The following is a 21,809-nucleotide window of genomic DNA, read 5'->3' as shown; positions in this document are numbered from 1 at the left end:
GTGTCCTAGTCCAGATGTGGGTTTAAGCTTTGAGACAAAGAACCCCAGTTATATCTGTAGGTCATTAGTGTCATCAAAGTTGAAAGTAGGTACGAGTCCATCTGGTGGGTTCCACCTGTGCCACTGAATTCCAGTTTTTCTTGCTCTACTGATGTCACACTGTCTTTTTTCTTGACTACCTGTCCTATGTGCTTTAAGCTCCAAAAAAGATGCAAAGACCATAGCCTAGCAGAGACCATTTAATCATCTCCCATAATTGTATAAGGTACAGTCTCTCTATAAATCCTATCAGTTTCTCTTCTCTGATTCTACCCTGACTGCTAAAATTAAACTAATTTAAAAAAAAATAATAACCATTATGAGTCCTGAGCTCTTCAAGCCTATATGACCAGTACATTCTTCTCTGTAGGCAGAACTACCACAGAATGAAATAATGACCCAGAGGCTTGTCTTGGAAAGACTGGAAACAGAAGAGAATTTATTAAATAAATCAAATTTTAATATAAAATAGATGCCTTAATATAGGATCTTCCTGATAATGGAAAAAGATAAAAAATTCTGTTTTCTGAGCTATATTAGGATAGGCATTTCCAAAGTATATTCCTGCCCTTTTCAACAATTCAAAGGGTGACCAATCTTTGATTGAGACTTTTTTTTTCATTAGATGCATTAATAGTCAGTTTATTTTTTTTCATGGTCAGCATAATGTTACTTTGAGTATCTCTTTTCAGATCTATTTTCCAAATCAAGTATTGTTTTAAAAATTATAAAATCCAATCTCTTCCCACAATTGAAAGTTTTTACTTCATTTCTCAGTTCTGCAAATTAGAAATAATTTTAGCTTCTCGAGCAACCTCTTTTATGTAGCAAATACCCACATGGAGGGTAGCAGACTTTCTCATCTTAGCGTGAATTAACTCCATCTGTTTGATTTCCTCTTGCTGTGGTCAGCTGTGCTGAATGGATCAGTGTTTTAACAAAGGATTGGAAAGGAGAAAATTATTTTAGGATGCAGGATCTTTGGGGAAAGAAGAATCCAGTTGAGTCATCTTAGGAGAAAGCAAGCAAACACAGGCAATACAATCATTCAGGGCTTCTGAGGAAAAGGAGGAGAGGGAAAACTCTCAAGATGTTTTTTCTGACTCCACATTCTGCAGTCATAAGAACTTCAGTAGACAATTTAGAGTCAGCAACAGATTCTCCCAAATCTTAGACCTTGATTGAGAAAATTAGATGGTGACTTGTAGTTCAAATGCTAAGTAGGATTTTGAACAGCTCTCTCCCCAGACACCAACGCCATCTCCATAAATGGCTCTCATTAGATGTCCTTTGAAAGACTTTGGCACAAATGTGTGGCTGCAAGAGAGCTTGATAATTTTAAAATAATCAAGTTGTAAGTAGTAATTATTGACAAGATATAAGAATTATCGTATTTTTGTTGTTGTTAACATGAATACAGCCTCCAAGTGAAATGCCAAGTGGAAAGTTCTTCTGTCCACTAGAAGACTCCAAATACTGAAGTTTATCTGATTCATAAAAATAGTATTTTCAGCCTTGAAAAAGGCTGGAATTACTGAAATAAAAATGAAAGGGTATAGCCATGTTTTATAAAATTTCACTTTCAAGCAAACTGTATGAAGCATTTTGTTTTGTATAGAAACATTGAAATAGCCTGAAGGCTTTCTTTGACCAGCTGTCTATCTATTAAATGTCCTCGGAGTGAAAAGCTTCGCACAGCAGAGGCACCTGCAGGATGTGCAGAGATTCGTTTTTACCCCAATGTCAGTTCTATGGAAGTTTCAGCTCTACTGGCTCATCATTTACATTCACAATGGACATCTGGAGCCAGCAAAATGAAACATTAGACTTGTTTGTGTTGTCAAATTAAAAAGGGAAAGGAGAATGTTTAAAGTTCTGAGAGTCTCTGTAACATTTAATTATGCTTTCAACTGCAGTCCAATCAAAAATATGCTTCTGCAGGAAAATGAGCACTAAGAAAAAACATACTCTGCTATTCAGATTGTTGCTAGGTCAACCTCTCAATTCATGGACTGAGAGAAAAGCAGCCACCACATGGTTGTGCAGTCTTTCCTCTGCAGAAGCCCAAAGCTCTTCCAATATTTTCAATAGCGCTATTTCCTTCACAGTCCTGTGAGGTGCTATTACCCCTCCTTTTCTGATTGAGGAACTAGAGGCTGTTAAGCCAACTATGTTTAAGAAGTTAACTAAATCTGTTAGTTTGTGCTGACAATAAACCTATTGTGTTCGTCCCATGATAAATTTCAATCCAATGGATATGACTAGATATGCAATTGATAAAGGAATGCCATACAACTCAATGAATATTTTGATAATTTTACTATGAAATCTTTTATTATACAATGTTTTTACATGAGAGCTTTAGTAATTTTCAAAACCCCTGCCATGAAAAAAAAAAAAAGGCCTTATGCAAAGAAACAGAGTTGTAGGAAATAATAATTGACTGCTTCCTACTGACCTTACAATGACTATTCCTAGTGAAATTGTTTAAGCTATTAGGTTATTTCTGTCCTTACTCCAAATTGATTCAATCACATCTGCTGAGAGACTGACAAGAAGGACTTCAATAGGCAGATGATGGAATTGTTGAAAAGGGTGAGGGTTTTTGGTTTTTTGTTTTTGTTTTTGTTTTAGCTTATCCAGCTATTGCATACACATTTATTGAGCCTTTACTCTATTTATTGCACTATATTAAACAACTTGGGAAATCCAAGATAGAGCTTACATCCAGCTAGAAAAAAAATAAGTAGAAATGGGAAAATGATGTCTAAAGCACACATCTTTCAATCAGAAGTTTTGTACAAAGTAAATTTGAATTACTGTTATACCCACAGCAAACTCTCTCCCTCTGTCTTTCTATCCCTCTCCTCTCTTTTTCTCTCCTCTTCTCTTCTCTCTTTCTTCACTCTCTTTTCCACACACAAATTATAGATGGGTTCAATGAGTCAATTAAAAATAATTGTCCCTCTGAGAAAAAAATTGCATTTTAAGAATAAAACAGGGTGTGGGAGGTAAATGGGTAAGGGAGAATAATGGAAAGGGTTGAGTGGACCAAGGTAAAATATACCCACAGTGGGCATACATTGGGATACCCCTTTGAACATCAACTTAAATATTGATAATGAAAACCAGGACTATAAAATAGGCACAGTAGGGGGAGGGTAGTAGTGGAGGGGAGGGTGAAGGAAGGAGATTAAGGTAACGTTATATGGCAGATAGACCTCATATACCTATATGAAACAGAACTGAGAAACTTCTTGCAATTGTTTTAAGTGGGGTGAGGAGGGGGAGAAACAGAGGCAATGTAAACAACATACAATATAAGTCTAATTGGAATTATCACTATGAACTCCCCCTGTATGATGAATATAGCCTAAAAAATTTATTTTAAAATGAATAAAATAAGCTCCTTGAAAATCAGGTATTTTAAAGAAAATTGAGATAAATGAATAACCATGAGGATGTATAACAGACTCCAAAGATAAGGATATTATAAGAATGCATGAACACTACAAAACTGTTATATTGTGATTGTTTGCCTCATGCTATTTATATTTAAAGTAGTCTTAAAAATACCAGCACTTTTGAATAAATTTGTCATTGTTCTGAGTGACTTTACCTCTGAATTTACAATTTAATCCTAAATTCTTTAATATTATGCTAGACCTCATTTTTTGAGTGGTTAAGATTATTTGTTTTTGGTTTTCACATTTCTCTAAACATTTAAATTCATTATAATTCATGTCACCTGGTAACACCTCTGTGAGGCACCATGTATTTTTATTTAGCAAATGACATGGGGTTGGCACAATATTCAGGCTTGCAAATCTGTTCCCTGCTTATTCATATTTTTGACATACTCACAGCTATTCCTTGTTTTTTTTTAATTCTGAAAAGTATTTAGATTCTATTCTTAAAATTGTTTTCCTTAACTTTTGCTCCCTGTACAATATGGGGATATTAAGATAGCAGAAGTTTTTGCCAAACTAGATCATTACTGTGGTTAGCCTGTGCATGCCTAAATGTCACACGCACGTCACTTCAGGAGACCATCAGGTGATCATTACAGTGAGCATGAGAGACGTCTGCTATACTTTATGGCCTCTGTGTCAGCACAGCTGCACATTCTGCCAAACTCAATCAGTGATCAGACCACCCAAACCTGCTTGTTTACCACCCAGGAAGTTCAAGCAGATGCCTTGGCAAGAACACAGGCTTGAGAGCCTAAAAATATTATTTTAAAAATTGCTTTATTTCCTCCTATAACTCCCAAGTTGTTATATCATCACATATAAATTATACTTCTCCACCTATTTCTGTATCATCATTAGCAGAACGGAAGAAATCCCTGTAAGGCTGGAATTTTGCTCTCTCCTCTAGATCAAAGTTTGAGTCTTAAACATTAGGGCACCAGCTGGGCTTCACCCCCAGAGTTTCTGACTTGGTAGGTCTGGTTGGAGCTTAACAATTTGCATTTTCAATATGTTTCTTACTGATCAGGCTATGAGAACCACTGCTTGGCCCATGGTTTTTCTGCTGGTTCTAAGACCATACACAATCTTACAGTCACTTTAGGCCACAAAGTATAGTCTCAATCATATTAACTCCAGTAAAGTATAAGAGCTGTCCCATGTTCTCTCATTAAAGTCTGGTACACAGTGGGCTGTCTGCATTCTGGGAACAGTGTACTGTCAGCCTCTGCTTTCTCCCTCTACTCACGTCCTCCCACACTTGCACCATTCTACTGGTGGGGGGAGAGAGCTGATGAGGGAGAAAAAGTATGATGAGTAAGATTAGAAAGTTCTTAGTTGGCCACTATCAATTGCTGTCCTAAGCTGGTTTTCTGCACCGGAGACCTGGCTGATGCTGTTTGGGGGTCCTTGGAACACCACCCCTGAACCTGTCTGACTATTGTCATGTGACCATGATGATGCCTCTTCTTTGACTGGTGGTTGTTCTATAAGCTGCGCTTCTATGGAAGTCCACTCAACTCATGGATTCTCACTGTAGAAATCTGCTCACACTTCTTGGGGTTCCCTTGGGTAGCTTTTGAAACAGTTCCAGGTCAATGCTTTGTCTCCAGACCTGAGTCATAGAGAACTCTCACACATTCCTTTTGTTAGTGTCACTGGGGGTGTTGTAACTTCCCAAATGGAGTTCTCTATTGAGCTCATGCTTGCTGTCTGTTACAGGCCACATTGGCCTCTCAGGCACCAGTGCAAAGAATACCTCATCTGTACAGAATACATACCTCTAATTGGTTCTGAGTAAACTCTTCCTCATCAAACTTTGAAGTGAGGAAACAACTACCATCTGTTAGGAGTGATAAGATAGGGTAGGACTCAAAGAACAATTTTCCCTTAAAAGATCCTCTACACACACACACACACACACACACACACGTGCACACACACACACACACACACATCTCTTCAACATCCTTGTCTCTTTTTTTGCTCTACTACTTCCTTGTACCTCCTTCAAGTTTAGAGTCTTCCTATCTATTAGCACTTTCTTTGAAAGATTACATTGTGCTCATTGTGCTCTGTTTTTTTTTTTTTTTTTTTTTTTTTAGTGCTGTGATTTGACAGGGCCTACACTTTGAGCCACTTTACCAGCCCTATTTTTGTGATGGGGTTTTTTGAGATATGGTCTTAAAACCTGTTAGCCCAGGCTGGCTTCAAACCAGGACTAGGATCCTCCTGATCTCTGCCTCCTGAGTAGCTATGATTATAGGCTTAAACCACTGTCATCTGGCTCATTTTGGTATTTTGTCTCACTAAAAATGTTCTATCTCTTTTCTCTCTTAGTACTTCAATCAAAACTTTTAATTTTGATATCCTATAACAATCAGAATCTTGTATTCTCTTGAAACAACCTGGTCATAATCCCGAACACCAAGACAATGTGTTCTCCAGGCAATTTACTCATGTAAATGCCTTGGTGAAGAATGCAGATATTACTAAATATGTCACAGGGATAGATGAAGGGTCATATATCAGATCCACATCTGTGTACCACATAACAATTGTCTTCATCTATTTCCTTTCCTCAAAGTCTACGTCAAGTGAAGACTCCATCTTTTATAATTCTTTGCCTTCCATGTTCAATCTGTCTTTCTCTAACCTCAACTCACCAGATCCCCACATGAGATGTCAAATTCCTTTTCCTTCCTTATTATGCAAGATAGTTTTCTTCTTTTTCAGACAAACTGGATGTAGCGGACATCAGGTTCTAGGAGGTTCAGCTTCCTAGCAATCATCTCAATAAAATCTAGTAGGAACTTCCAAGGGAGGCTTATTTTTATTCTTTATTGTTGTAACTACACTATCTTGTTTAACCTTTAGGAAAAACACTGTGAACATAATATTAGAAAATTTGAGAGGTATTATTGATGATGAAATCAGATTGTAAGGATCTCATGCTACTTGTCCAACTTCACAAAGGAGAAAAATGGTTAAATTTTTCTTCTTGTGCCAGAAGCAGAAATGAGTACAAGCAGATAAACTGGCCCAGGCATAATGAAGGTATAGTATCAACCTTGTGTAATAAGCACTCCACAGAAATGTCATTGTTAGTAGTTCACTGCTATATCATCAACCAAACTGGTCACTTTTTTTTTTTTTTTGGTTTTCAGTTTATTCATTTTAACATTTTTATTAGCATATATTAGTGCATAAGGAGTTTCATTGTGACATTTCCATATAGGCTTAGCAATGTGGCCACCATTTTTAAAGATTAATTTCAAACTGCTTGTTTCCTAAATTCCTACCAATTAATTCAGATTGACACAAGATTGCAGCATATTGAAAGGAAAGGGGGCAGCTATCCTCTCCTGTGGAGGAACAAGGGATTTATTTCTGAAGCTGCTAATAGCATTTAATGGGGAGTTATGAATTTACCTTATTTCATTTCAGTAGGAGGAGAGGGCTGGCTGAATGATGAATACAGACAAGATTATTCTATTCAAAGTGTCCCTAGCAATTTCTATTTGTTTCCATGGTTTTTCAACTTGTAATTCTTTATGAACCAAATTTTGCTCAAAAGTCGTAATACTTGAGATTATCAGCCATATCAGGTAATGTCACCACTGATAAGTGCCTGCTGTTAAAGTAAATGCTGTGTTTCACTCTGCATCTCAGCTTGTTTTTAATGCAGACTCCTAGGGGCTTGTACAACAGTGGGAATCCATTTATCGGCATAAAACAGCCTCTTGTTTACACATGATCACTTGGTAATCATGTGGCCTGAGTACAAGAAGTCAAGAAAAAGAATAAGCATGACTCAATCTGCAAAGCTGGAACAAGAGGGCAGTCTTTTGACAATCAAGCACTATTTTTGAGGATTAATGTGGCTTTTGATACACTGCCAAACAACCACAGAGGCCACATTGAGAACAAGGCCGAGTGAAGACCTTTTGAGCTCTTCATTTTCATAAAGACTGTTCACAGGGAATGTTGAGCAACTTCTTAATAACTGGAAATCAGATGCATTAAAAAAAAAACAAAGCTAAGTGTTTTCTCTGAAAGAAAAAAATAATCTCATTTATTCGCTTTCTCCTACCAAAGAAACCATGTTCTGCAATAACAAAAGGTAAAGAAATTATTTCCTTTTATCCAGAAACTCCATTGTCCCCGATATGTATGCACACTTTCCTGAATTTGAACACATGCACATTGTATAAGCAATTGCCTCACATGGCTTGGATTAAAAAATGCTATAAATCCCGCCCACTCCATTTTCTGTTCACCTTATCACCTGAGTAAAGGAGAATAAAGCAAAATTTACAAGCTAAATGTGGGGAACTGTCCTACATGTAACCCTCATACTTTTACACATTTTGCAAGTGTGCCAACGAATGCAAGGCCATGACAATTTTGCCACATGGAGCACCTTGAGAAAGAAGGTAACATCTCTCCCCACGCAGAGGGCACACTTGCTTAGTACTTGCTGTAAAAGAGTGAATTTTCCAAGTTACTGTTTCTCAGGTGTGATCCAAACCCATCAACTGTGAGTCATCCATCTGCCCCTCAGCACAGTGGGCTTGGGGCAAGGGAGTTGATGCCCATGTACCGATAGCCAGGCTGCATCCTATATCAGGAGTATTACAGTTGTTTGTCTCTGACAAGTCTCATGGCTTCCACCAGCATCTTGAAACAACAACAGGATTGTTACCAGCTTGTAAGTGAGGTAAAATCAAATACCTGATCTGACATTAAGATGCATTATTGATACATCATCTAGATAAACAGAAGACACTGGTAAAATAAAGAAGGAAAAACAATTCTTTTTGAGAATAGGTCTCACTAAGTTGCCCAGGCTGGCCTCCAAATAAGGATCCTTCAACCTCACCTTCTGGAATTGTTAGTGTGGTGGGCCTAGGCCACTAGCCAAAACCAAAATTTTTCTATTAACATCTTAACCCCTTTTTGGGGTGCCTGGGGACATACCTGGGATTGAACTCAAGGCTTCAAACTTGCTACATTCATTCCTCTTCTCTCCTTCTCTCCACTTTCAGTCCATGTAGTACAAGCATATGTGATCCCTTTTCTCCTCAATTCAAGAACGGGAAAAATGGGACTTTGTCTATGTGAAGCACTCCTGTTCACAGCCATTGATTCAGGAATATAACTCAGGCAAAATGAATGAAATTCAGTGTATTGAACACCAAGTACAAATAAGTACTGTTCTAGTAGCTGCAAATGTATTTGGAAGCAAAACAGGAAAGATTCTTCTTTGGAGAAATTTATACACAGATGCAGCTTTCTGGAGCTAGAAGGAAAAAGTTGCTGTCTTTGAGCTGTGTTTGCTAAACTGGCATAAGGTAGGACTGTTGCAGTGGCCATCCTAGTCTCCTGCTAAAGAGATCCTATTTGTTAATAGACTTACCCCAAAAGAAAGCAGATGACAAGACTGAGGTCTAATGACCTATGTTTTAAATATTTTAACTGATAAATGAAAGTTGTATATGCTTATGATATATGACATGCTGTTTTGAAATGTATATATATTGTACAATGGCTAAATTAAGCTAATTAACATATGCATTTCCTTAACATACTTATTTTTTATAGGGAAAACACTTAAAATCTGTACATTCAGTAATTTTCAAGTTTATAATGCGTTGTTATTTACTATAGTCACCATGTAGTATAATAAATTGCTTGAATTTATTCCTCCTATCTAACTGAAATTTTGTCTTTAAGGAATCATTTCAGCACCTCTATGAAACCATGCATGCCTGAAGCCAAGTTACCCCTGAATGTTTCAGACACACAGGCAAATCAATTTCATTTTTAAGCAAAGCCATTTTGAGTTTTGTCACCAAAAGCCCTAGTAATACTGGTCAATTTGGAAAATACTGCACATTATACTGGGAAATACTAATGTAGATTAGCATATTAAGGCCATGAGGAAGTCTTACTGTAAAAAAAAAAAAAAAAGAAAAAGAAAAAAATTTACCATTCCTTAATTGGCCTTTCTCATTCTATACTATTTCTTATTCCACATAGGTCTTTTCACTTGTTTTTGGCATTTTGGAGGGAAGTGTTTGATTTGTTTGTTTCAGTTATACATATCAGTTTCTTATAAAGCTAGTATCTCATATACGTCATTGGACAATGTTGTAATATTCTTTTTCTTAAAGATTCATTTCAGACATGCAAATCAGAGAACCAAACAGAATAAACAGAAAATGTGTGTGCTCATGAAAACTTCCCTTGTGTACTTACTCCACAGTATTTAATGAGGACCTGCTAGATCAGATGAAGTGGAAGGCATTGAATACATAAACTTGAAGGAAAATTGAAGCGGTCTTACACAAAAATCAACGCCTTCCCGCTGGCCATAGAAACATGTTAAAAATAATTGAGTGTTTTGTTCTACTAAAGATGTTTAATATCAAGCTCTGTCATACTAAGACCATATTAAAACACTGAAAAGTCAATCCATTTTTAATTTTTGTTAAGAATCACAAAGCAAATTCCTCTGATTATACATAGACACAATCCTCAGATGACTGCTAGAAATAGTTGAAAAGTGTAACCTATTTAGAACACGAGAATAAGGCAATTTTTGTAATGGGAAGATTATCATATCAAATTTACAACCCAATTTATGGTCCAAAGGGCTCTAATTTGATCAGGAATTAAAACAAAAGTCAACAAACTGTTGTGTATATTCTAAGCAATTAATGAAAACTGCTTTGTAATGTTGTTGGAATTAAAGACCCTCTGGTGCCAAAAAACAGACACATAAGACACAGAGAAAATCTTGACAAGGCAATTTCTCTTGATCAAGAGGGTGCAAGCATGTGCTCACTCCTACTAAGCAACAGACAAGCACAAAATGGCTGACAGTAGCTCCTGCTTCTATCCCTAATGCAGTTGTACCTGCCCCTCACCTAGGATTTGTCCAGGTCAAAGGTTCACAATCTTTCCTGATTGGCTAAAAGGCTTGGGGGATAGGTCAGGGCACACAGTTTGCCAGACAATGGAGTCATACAGGAATCTGGAAGAAGCAATGACCTTTTAAACATGCAAGTCACCTAAGATGACAACCTGAGGAATGTTTAAGTAATCTAGGAGAGGAACAGAAAAGATCATTTTTCTTACAATGTGACGAGAGAGAACATATAAAAGAAGGAATCTTTGAAGGAAAGTATAATCCTGAAAGCTAGACCCATCCAAAAATAAATTATGTAAATCAATTCAATTCAGCAAGATTTTTTATTGTTGTTTCTCAGTTCTCTGCTAGGCATGTGGGGAGATAAAACACAATAAATAATATGGCATTCTACACTCACCTTGCTTAGTTTGTGCAATCAGCTTGAAAGTAGATATCACTTTTGACTTGCCTTCTAAGTGTCTGAAAAATCAGAGAAAAGAAATACAAATGCAGGATCTAAAGAAGAAATGGAGGAAGAGAGAGATAACTGGAGAGTATCAAGAAAACAAATTAACAAAAGCAAAGCTATGGAACACTACTTTCATCTGGTTTTGTTCCAATTTGTGTGTTTTTAAACTGCACAGTGTTCATAATGTCACTGCTTTGACTGGGGCAGAAGGATAACACTGACAAGTATCTAAAGTTTAGTAAGAAGGTGAATATGGTTGTTGTACTTCCTATACAGGAATCACTACAGAATTTTTAAACCTGTTGAATTCACCATAAGAAGAGGATTAAGGTAAAAATAAAAATAAATAGAGATGAGGAGATGAACCAATTGGGGTTATAATATAAATATATATGGAAATGTCACAAGGAAACACCCTGTGTAGCTACCTTTATCTCAAGCAAGCAAAAATGTCATTTTTTTTATTTTTCTTTTTTCCTGCTACAAAATCAGAGAACAGGAGGGTAGAACAGGTCCTCTGGGGCAGGGGCAAGAGGTTGGTACCAGTGGGAGGGGGAGGTGGCAGGAAAGGAGGATGAATACAGTGCAAAAAATGTATACACATAAATGTATATGCAAAAATGATACCTGCTAAAACTATTCCAGGAATAGGGAGGAAGAGATAAAGCGGCGCAATGGAGGGAGTGAATTCAAGTGTGATACATTTGATATATTGTAAGAACTTTTGTCAATGCCACAATGTAATCCCACTCAGAACAACAATAAATTTAAAGAAATAAAATATATAAATAAATAAAAGCAAGGAAAAAAATAAAGTTTGGGCAGAAAGAATAGATTTAATGATGACAGATGACAGGAAAAATATATCAACAGATATTTTTTGTGTAATTGCTATAGAAAAACATTGTAGCAAGCCTTCGTAAACCTACAAATATTGATAATATGATAGATTTGTCATCAAAAAGTCAAAAAATCAGACAGAGAAAATATGTCAATGAAAGAAACATGTAGCAAAGGTCATAAGATTGATGTAAATAAGTTCTGTTGAAGGTTCTAAATGGTGCAGATCCCTTCTGGTGGGAAGTTAATGCTGGATATACTCTGAACCTGAGGGATGAAAATATTTTAGCAGATTGAAGAGCATATGAAGAGGAATGGATAGAACTTTATAACCAGTAACACAGACAGAATGTAGAAGTCTATCTCAAACAAAGAAATGTTTGTGACGTCATCGCAGAAATGTGTAAGTGCAACACCATTGTAAGGATTATTCAGTGTCCTAAGTTAACTCATATAGTGTCTCGGGGCCTTTGTTCTTCCACTTTAAAAGGGAAACTATCATGTTTCCTCTGCCCTTTCCATATGACTTTTGTAGTAGCTTAATAAGAAAATGTGCCATCATATTTTTACATGTTAACAGCTTTATTGAGATCTTATTGATATCCAAAAAACACACATACTTAATGCATACAATTGATGAGTTCGGATCCATGAAACTATCACCAGAATGAAGGCAATAAGTATGTTAATCACTTCCAAAAGTCTCTTCATGCACCTGCGTTCTTATTGTGGTAAGAATGCTTAACGCGGCATCTGCCCTCTAAACAAATATTTTAAAGTGCACATTAAAGTATTGCTGTTTATAGGCACTATCTTGTATGGCAGGTATTTGGGACTGAATCATCTAGTATAGCGGAAACCTTAGACCCACTGAAGAATGACTCTCCATTCCCTCCTCTTTCCAGTCGCTTTCAACCACGACCATTCTACTCCCTGCTTCTGTGTCAGTTTACATATCTTGTATAAGTGAAAGCATGCAGTATTTGTCCAGCCAATGTATTTTTAAAATTATTAATCACTTTAAAATTAAAGTGTATTTAATGACTCCCAACCTAAAACCTGGGCATCAGTCAATGTTAAATGAAGCCAGAATAAAAATAACAGTATCATTTCCAAGCAAAATCAATAAGGCAAAGCAAAAATCTTCACCCTAAAGATGCAAATGAGGAATCTGAAAAAAAAAAGTTTAAAAGAGAAAAAAATACAGTCAAAATACCTGTCCTGGAGCCTGATGGCAATGCGGGTTTCTGTGTTTTGACGTATTTATCTGTGGGACTCTGCTGTTGCATTAGCATTCTTCAAATTATTTTTACATTTAAATTGATTTCAATTACATAGACATTTCAAAACATTAATATTCATTTGAGATATTTTTGATATCTTCTCGGTGTGCTAAACTTTTTCAGGCTCTGGTTCATAATTAACCCACTCCACATGTAACTGCTAGAGAACAACCCTATGAAATTCTGATTAGTATAAGAGCCTTTTTGCATATGCTCAAAGTTCCTAAATTATAAACATCCCATTGAAAAAGAGCTCACACATACAAACCATTCCTCCGAGGTTGAACTTTCAGATGTCTCTCTCCCAGTGTTTGAGAATAAGTAACTGAGGTAAGAGAAGTTTAGGCAACATACATGCTCATTAGGTTATTAGGAGACAAAAAAGGAAAATTTAGTTCGTTCTTTAGAGGAGGTAAAGAGGGGAAGTAAGGACCTATGGGATGGGGGGGAAAACTTGACCCCTTCTTATGATCCCTATAAGGCTTAGTTTGAATGTTAGATTTTCCACTCAAATTACAAATAAACAAAACTGAACTGATTTATGTAGAGGCAGCATGTAATATTTCAGAAGACTCAAGAGAAACCATGAGCCCTTGACAAAGAAATGAATACAACTTGTCTGGAAGTTATGGAATTATTTGTGTTTGCCACAATGTCATGTCATTGGGCAGGGGAATACACAAATGTTATCTGGGACACATAGACATTAGATAATAGCTAAAATACTCTGTATTTACATGGTGCTTTTAAGAAAGAGCAGTTACAGCTATTTTAGCATCTCATTTAGACTTCACAATATATATCTAAATGAGTTCAGCAAAAGGTTTGGGCTGACTGTCCCATGAGTGTTAAGCAACACTGCCCCCTAACGATCTCCTTTGTGCTCTGGGGCCATCATCCTTCCCAGCAGAAATCAAAATAGATGCATTCCCCCATTTGGTTGATAGTCCAGGGGAACTACGGGAAAGAATTTGAATTTGTGTTCCAATTGTGATATGATCTTATTGGAAGCCTGGAACCTTCCTCTAAGTTGTATTAGAACTGAGGAAACTCCTGGAGTCCCAGAGAAAAATCTATAGTGAGAGAAGAGTGGTCCAGATGGAGCAGAAGGATGGTACTACAGAGAACCAGCAGCTCCAGGTGGATGTGGGTAAGCTTCATCATCCTTTAGCCAGTCACAAGTTCAATACTTAGAGGAAGTCAGCATCATTGGGGATGTAAGCTGTAGAGTTGAGATGTGAAAGGAAGATTTCCTGGCTAGTGGAAAACAAAGTAAATAGGAATCAGTGGGGAAGAGGTTGAGAGCAGCACAAGAGGTCTTTAGTGGCTTGAAGTCAGCACAATAGAAGGCTCAGCACTAACAGAGCAGAGGATCAACAACACAAAGTAAGGAGTTCTAAGGTAGAACTTTTCAGAATTGCCCTCATTTTTATGCAGACAGGGATCTCAGAGGAACTCTTCTATTAAGGTTCTGTCATGGACCACATTTCCTGGCCAGGATGGTTACAGTTTATATCCATTTAATAGAAACAAATACTGAAATTCAGAAGCTCAACAAGCTCACAAAACTACTTTTTTCCAGCACAAAGATTAGGACATGGAACATGGATCTTTCTTTCTTTTTACATTGTTTTCTTCCTTCCTTCCTTCTTTCGTCCCTTCCTTCCTTCCTTCCTTCTGTTTCAATTTATACTTACCTGTCTACCTTCTTAAAAAATCTTGCAGGCTGGAAGCATGGCTCACATGCGTGAGGCTGGGAGTCCAAACTCCAGCCCCCTAAAAAAATCTTCAGTCCCCAAAGAAATCTATTCCCTCTGCTCCTTTCACTTTTAAAGTTTTTTAACTCTACATTATACTTAATTGCATAAGTTTCTTCTAATGTTTTTTTCTGAGCAGGTACAGTATAAATACCCAGTAAAAAAATATAAATTTCTATAGAAACATGTTACAACTTTCAAACAACAATTGGTCTTTGCACAGCTTTTTTATTTTTAGGTTTTAAAGATTTTAGGGGAGATTCTATGTGGATCAATCCAGGAAATATTTTATAGTTTACTAACAGGTTCCCCTAAAATAATAGAAGATAAATAATACTTTGTATACTTTGGACTTCCTTGAAAAGAATATCGTGAAAGGTTCAATTATTTGACCTTGATAGATATCTTTCTCTATACAATGAACTTCTAAATTTGTGCATATTTCAAAGAAGGTTGATGTAACAAGTTTATGCTCTTTGAATTATTCATTTTCTTCTTTAACAAATTTTTAGTTTAAACTTGCAATGCAGCAGAAATAATCAAAATGAAAATAATGGCTAAGTTACTAGGAAATGTGTTAGCATATTTAATGTACAAAAAGAATTTTTCTATAACAAATGTAGAAATCCAGTCATCAAAGTTCACTGGGAGAAAGGAAACAAAAAAATGTTTTTGCATTGTTCATAGGATGACAATGTGGGCAATAATAAGTTTAAATTAGATAGGCTGGGATCCTCTGAATTATAGCTCTGGGTACAATAACATTTAAACAATGCCTACTAATAAAACTTTGATTTCTGGATAAAACACAATATGCTTTCTTTTATTCATTTACCTACAGAAGTTGACTTTAATCATATTTCATGACTACTTTGAAGAATAAAAGCAGTGCTTGAATAATTTGCATTTGGCTTTTGGATTTCCTCTATACTCCTACATGGAGCAGGAGGTATAGTACAATGGGTCTTAACTTGCAACCCAGAACCACACTCCCAAAAGAAGCTTCTATTTCAAAGTTACTATGTTTTTGGTGTAGACAAATATGCATGCAAATTCTTAGAAAAATATGTAACAGGAAAGAAGTTTGAAACTTGACAGAGATACCTTACAAAAATGCTGACAGTAGATGACTACATGTCATATGTGACTAGAAAATGAATATGTTAGCAATCAGGAATCGGTCACTCTAGTACTTCATTTCAAGAAGAAAGATAATAAGAGGAGTTAGGTGTTTACCAAACTGTCAGGCATGCTGGAGGAATAGAGATCAGAAAATTCAGCCACTAGCTCTCGGGGATTGCCTGCAGCTCTGTGATATTTTGAAATTTGCAGTCACTACAGGAAAACACTGATGGCAATGAGAGCTGCCAATAGCACAGAGGTGGACTATCACTAGGACAATGTCTTGAAGGCCCTGCAAAATTTGCATCAGTTGAAGGCCACATATCTGACAACTACTGCCAAGAGGAGCAAGAAGAACAATAATGGATTTCTGGTTCTCTTTCACCTCCCAAATCTCATACAAATGCTGCTAATTGGAAAAAAAGTCTGTAGTTTCCCTTATATGTCAGGGGCTAGAATTCTCAGGCAATATCCAGGCATTAAAACAACTTCAGGCAACAAAAGTCTCTCAGATCTAAGAAACTCTTATTGTTAACAGCCAAGGCATTTGTATTGCGGACCCAGGCTTAACTGCTGGAGGCTATGATGAGGCCTGGTTTGTCACAACATGTAGCTTAAATTGTATGCCCCTTCTAGACAACTGGGTCACATTCTGAAAATAATAGCTGTGCATGTGAATATGAGCTAAAATAAAACTCAATCTCAGAGAAAATATGAGCCGTCCTTGATGGAGAGAGTGAGATCAACCTCCATCATGGAACCTGAGCAAGCATCTTCAGCAGCCAAGGCATAAATGCAGCAGTGAATTCTGCCAAACCAATTCCCCACACTGGCACCACACAGCAGAAACAATGCCAACAGAAAGGTTAGTCCTGATGATGGATCAGTCAGTTCCCCTATCTTCTCCTGGTGAGGCCTTGTAATGAAGATCCACCCCTTAGACTGAGTTATGCCCAAGTCATTGAACATTTCAGAAAAAAAAGAAAAAAAAAAAAAAACACTGGAGGTTCATGATTTGAAGTTATAAAATTGTGTTGCTTTAACTTAGACTTGTTTAAAGTTTCTGGATTAAAGAAAGTACTTTCTGCTGTCTTCTAAAAGTCTATTAAACTATATTTTTAAAAATAAAGGCATAAACTGACATAGAAAAAGAGTATTAAGAAAAAGGCAAAACTGGCACAGCTTTGAAAGCTAGAAAGCACCTGTATGGTGGTATATTACATGGCAAATGTGAGAAAGGCAAATTCTAAGCCAGCAGAAGGAAAAATCAAGGAGTTACCTGATACATGTGACAGTGATCAGGCAGCCCTGCCCCTTAACAGAAATTCCGGTGCTCTAAGACAGCCCCACCCCTACCAGAGAGTACCCTGCATGCACTAACTTCCTTAACCTCCCCCTTCCACAAAAACCACGCCTGGCCCAGAGTCTGTGCTGCGCCATATTTTCCCGACCAGCCTGGCAGTTCGAGCCTGCCATTAAACTTTGCTCTTGGATGTGAGACTTTTCTCCTGACCTTTCTTTGTGAGCTGTGTTTTTCCTAACAGACAGAACCCCCAGACCACAGTTTAGTGGAGCAGGTAACTCTAGAAGAATTGAGAGGTGGGGAGAGTGACTATAAAAATAGCAGGATTGCTTGACAGTCATTTTTAAGAAACTTTCTGGCTCCTCTCCAACTTTATGAAACTTTGGAAGCACTCCTCACTCACTCTGGCAGAAGACTAATGCTTATTCTGAAGACAGAAAAGGCTGAGGTTTCCTGTACTGGAGAAACATCAGGCACAGGCCAGGAAAAGCTATCACAATGGAAATGGGAGAATTAATTCACACATAATGTTGAGACCACTGACCTTCAGCATTCATGCCTACCTGGCTTCAAAACTGCTGGTTCTGAAGACTGCAAGGAGACCAAAGTACCTCTCCTAGAAAGTCCTGCAAGTCCAAGAGAATCGTCCTTAAAATGCTCTAATAAAGGATTTTCCCAAGAAAACATACAAGTAAGATTACTCTGAAGCACACTGTCCGTGCCTCTCCCACCACCATATGACCAAAATTCCCAAACAGGACTTTTGGGGTGCATTCTTCTTCACTATGAATGGACAGTAAAGGTATTTGTGGTGACAGACTGCCAGGCTAAATGACAGTGCCCAAACTAAGCACCCATAAAAAGCAATCTGAAGGAAAACAAGATTATCCTGAAAGAAGAAAAGTAAATTTAAAAAGAGTGATAGTATTCTAAGAGAAATCGAAGAAGATATTGCATCAATGAATCAAAACATAACATTTTTAAGTGGTAAAGTAGTCATAGTTAATTACTAACTCTTTGACCAAGAAAACTACACATACCCTATTTCTGTTACTATTCTATTAGGACGAGTCAATGAGAGCTTGGAAATGTGGCCCCTGAGTAGTTGCTTCTCATCAACAGCACTAATGTGGTTGGACTTGGATCATATGACAAGGGGAGAGCACATATGGGAGATATGGGAATAGGGAGAAAACCCAAAACATGAAAACGTTTGATGTCTCCACTCCAGAGGAACTAATACAGAAACCTTAAAGCGACAGAGGTCAACACAAGAAAGGGATCAGGAACCAGTGTAAAGATCAGTTAGAGAGGAATCAACATGGATTGTAACACATGTGTACATGGAAGCAATGCTAGGACTCTTTCTGTATAGCTATCCTTAACTCAACTAGCAAAAACGCTTTGTCTTCCTTATTATGCTTATGTCTTCTCTTCAACAAAATTAGAGATAAGGGCAGAACAGGTTCTGCCTAGAAGTGAGCAGGGGAGGGGAGGAATGAGTGGGAGAGGCGGCCAGAGGGAAGAAATGACCCAAACAATGTACACACATGTGAATAAATGAATAATAAAAAAATTTTTTAAATAGAAAGAGAAATGCAAATCTATATTTGTGCTGCACTACTGGAAAAAATTACAAGGGTGTGTCCTACCATTGAAAATGAAAAAAAAGTAGAAGACTGAAGACAAATACAGCTCCAATAAAATAAAAACTATAGAAGCTGGGTAGTTCACGTCTGTAATCCCAGCTTTTCAGGAGGCAAAGATAGGAGTAGCTCAAGTTCCAGACTAACCCAGACAAAGTTAGGAATACCCTATCTCAAAAACAAAATACAAACACAAGGACAGGGGTGTAGTTCAAGTGACAGAGCACTTTATCCCACATGTGAGGCTCTAAATTTAATCCCTGGTACCTAAAAAGGAAAAAAGGTATAATAGCCATTATTTAAAAATCAATGTGAGATATTTTGAAATGGTAAAATAGAGATGGAAGACAAAATTGAGAAGACCTGGCAGAAAGTGTAGCAAAAGGTAAAGTGATAGAACATAGCACAGAAATTTAATAAAATTAGAAGTTCATACATAGAGAGCAATATCCAAATAACAGGAGTTCCAGAAAGGCAAATACAGTGGAAAAAAAAACAAATAATTAATTAAAGGGAATTTCAAATGACTGACAAATATGAGTTAGCAGATTGAAAGATCTCAGATCTGACAAGGTAGATAAGACAGACTTACACTAAGGTACATGACATTTCAGATCACTGGGAATAACAGTATTCTAAAAACTTTAAAGGGCAAAGGATCATATTTCATGCAATGATCAAAAATCAGAATAATATTAAACTTTTCAAAACTAAAGTGGATCTGGGCATGGTGGTGGCTCACACTTGTAATCCTGGCTACTCAGGAAGGGGAGACCAGAAGGACTGAGGTTTGAGGTCAGCCTGGGCAAAAAGTTAGTGAGACCCATTTCAATAAATGAGCTGGGCATAGTGGTTGATGCTTGTGATCCCAACTATGCAGGGGGCATAGATAGGAGGTTCATGGTCTGAAGTCAGTCCAGGGAAAAATACGAGACCCTACCTGAAAAATAAACTAAAGCAAAAATGGGCTGAGAGTGAGGCTCAAGTAGCAGAGTGCCTGCCTAGGAAGCATGAGACCCTGAGTTCAAACTCCAGTGACATCAAAAACAAAACACCAAAGCAAAGGAAGACAGAAGAGAGTAACAGTGTGGTATGGTGGTCAGGATTATAAAGAGGCATTAATTTGCAACCAAGAATTCTAGACCCAGCCACACTAACATTGAAGAATGATGTTATAATAAACAGAAGTTTCAAACCTGAAAGGTCTCAAATCAAATCTATGTCTTATTCTTCTAGAAACTGTGTTCCACCTTAATAAGGGATGAAATGAGAAAAATAAAAATAAATAAATAAATAAATAAATAAATAAAGCTAGGAAAATAAAACCTGGTATGGAAAAGAAACTAAGAGACTCTTCAGGGTTGTGGGCCACAGAGATCTCAAGACAGTAACTGTTCATCAGGCCTTGAGAGCAACCAATTAACATGGAAACAGGAAGGGGTTTTTTTATTATTAATTTATTCACATGTACATACACTGGGTCATTTCTCCCCACTGCCCCCAACCTCCCCCACCCCCACTCCACCCCCATCTCCACCTCACTTCCAGGTAGAACCTGTTCTGCTCTTATCACTAATTTTGTTGAAGAGAAGACATAAGCATAATAAGGAAGACAAAACGTTTTTGCTAGTTGAGTTAAGGGTAGCTATACAGAGAGATACCTAGCATTGCTTCCATGTGCAAATGTGTTTCTTTTTAAACCATGAAACTGACAGCCCATCTGCAACATTGACATTATTTAAAGAGGATGAATAGCTGAGAGGAGTTAGAAACATAAGAAAGTAGTAACAGAATCAGTAGCAGGGATGGCATGAGAACAGAAATTAATTTGACTTATACATGTCTGAAGCAAATGGAAAACCATGAAAGAAAAAATAAAATTAAAGAACATAAGAACATGCATGAAAAATAAGTAGTAAATGAGTGGTCAGGAAGAACTACATATTTTATAAGATCTCTACTTCTGTCTTTAAGAAAACATAACAATTGCTTTCAATGTTGACAGTCCATCTGCCCCATATTTAGGATCCTCCTCTGTGAAAGCAGAGGATATTCGTGTTGCCACTTTGCAGGTCAACTCACATCTTTCCAGGTGTGATCTATGTTCCATTTTCTCCTAATCACTACTTTTAATACACAGCGTTCAATTGAAATCACTTAGTGGCTTCTGTAAAAACACTGGCAACATTTTCAAACTTTTATTAATTTTTTGATCTTTTAAAGTTTTAAATTGTGTCCTTTGAGAAAATGTACTGGCAATTCTCTCTGAATGTTCTGTGAAATAAAATTAATATTGAATAATTAAGAAGAGAAAAGGCAACTTGGAACTCTACAAAAGTAGGAAACTTACCTATCCATCTGGTACAATTCATGCCAGCCACACTAATTAGTACAAATTTAATATGAGAAAACTTCTATAGTAAGTTTAAAAAGAAAAGCCATATTACCTTGACCTAGATTACTAAATTTCAGGAATCATCTTTGGTATTCATACCATAGCATAGCTTATGTGAGAGGAAATTACAATCGCTGCTTTATTTAAACCAGGCTATATGTTTCTTCACTTTGTCCCTGACTGTTAAAAGCACCAAAATACACTTTCTCCCTGTGGTACTTTGCAAGGTTGGGTCAGATAACAGAACATGAGGCAATCAGTAAGGAAAAAGGTTTACAGGGTTTCTCAAAGGTCAACCTGTGAATCACATATGTAAGAAACACCTTGAATATTCATTAAAAATAAAAATTCCTTGCTTCTGCCACAAAAATGACTAATTCGAAATTTCCATGGTAGGTCTCAAAACCTGATTTTCTAGTTTATAAAGCACTCATGTGCTTTTTACTTAATTGAAATATGAAGATGCACTGACTTAGTAAGCTGCATCTGAATATCAGCATACTGAAGGTGTCTGAGTACCACAAAGTCGGAGCAAAGGCAAGGGACTCTTTTTCTCAAAGGCAGTGGAT

At 37.0% G+C, this 21,809-nt stretch overlaps 1 long non-coding RNA gene across 2 annotated transcripts in view; it reads right to left on the bottom strand.

Annotated features, from left to right (window-relative positions):
• The window catches only part of LOC141423046 (uncharacterized), a 71,472-nt gene extending 62,631 nt beyond the window's left edge, over window positions 1-8,841 (bottom strand). For both annotated transcript variants that reach the window (XR_012447711.1, XR_012447710.1), the window contains exon 1: window positions 8,490-8,841. This is a non-coding gene — a long non-coding RNA (uncharacterized lncRNA). The remainder of the gene's footprint in view (window positions 1-8,489) is intronic.
• Between the last annotated feature and the right edge of the window lie 12,968 nt (window positions 8,842-21,809).

Source organism: Castor canadensis, chromosome 5 (assembly GCF_047511655.1).
Source record: "Castor canadensis chromosome 5, mCasCan1.hap1v2, whole genome shotgun sequence".
Classification (NCBI taxonomy): domain Eukaryota; kingdom Metazoa; phylum Chordata; class Mammalia; order Rodentia; family Castoridae; genus Castor; species Castor canadensis.
The sequence above is the reverse complement of the archived record's forward strand: the minus strand, read 5'-3'. Positions and strand labels throughout refer to the sequence as shown.